An 840-nucleotide genomic window follows, 5' to 3' on the forward strand; every position below is an offset into this window, starting at 1 on the left:
TCATGCGTGGCAGACGAGCGCTACTAAACAGTAAAAATAAATAAAAAAAAGAACAAAAGAAGAATTCCCTCTTTGTCTGCCACAAAATCCCACACCGACTGAATGCATGTTCATGAAACCGTGTATTGCGCTTTCTGCAGCGGCCTTTGTGAATAGGCTCCTCAAGAGAGATGTCCCCGGTGGCTGCAAAATCACACGCGCTCTGAACAATGTAACTCTTTAACCATTAACTCATATTTATTTAGAAGAAGAGAGCAGCTTTGCTCTGGACACTTCAGAACGAAAATAGTTTTTTTTAATTGTTAGAAAATATAAGCTCCTGGGCTACAATGAACAAAAAATCACCAGTGGGCCTCCAGCCTGGGGGGGGGGTCCTTTGCGGATTCAGATTCACGCCATTTTGTTCGTGTCCCTGCGCTTCTGTAATCAAAATTGTATTGTGCTAACAAATGCACGCAAATATCTGCAGGGGTACATAAATTTTAGTACCCTGAACACATGAGAAAGATAACGATTCATCTAAATTATAAGCGAAGATTTCTTTTTCCGGGCCTAAAACAAAGAAGCGGCCTGCAGTCCGCTGTTATTACATGCTAACATGGGGTCCTTCGTGAATGCAGGACTGCGCCATTTTCCTCGTGTCTTTGCGCCTTCTTCTAGAATTCAAATTGTACTAATAAAATATCTATATGCAGAGCTAAATAAATACATCGTCACTGCTGCGTCCTTTAACGTTTAGCGCTGAACGAAGCCGGTTACACAATGTAAAAAAACAAAAAAACAGAATTTGGGGGGAAAAGAGCATTGAACGACAATCTACTCATGTGATAAAATATCAGT

This window comes from Oryzias melastigma, linkage group LG5 (assembly GCF_002922805.2).
Source record: "Oryzias melastigma strain HK-1 linkage group LG5, ASM292280v2, whole genome shotgun sequence".
NCBI classification, from domain to species: domain Eukaryota; kingdom Metazoa; phylum Chordata; class Actinopteri; order Beloniformes; family Adrianichthyidae; genus Oryzias; species Oryzias melastigma.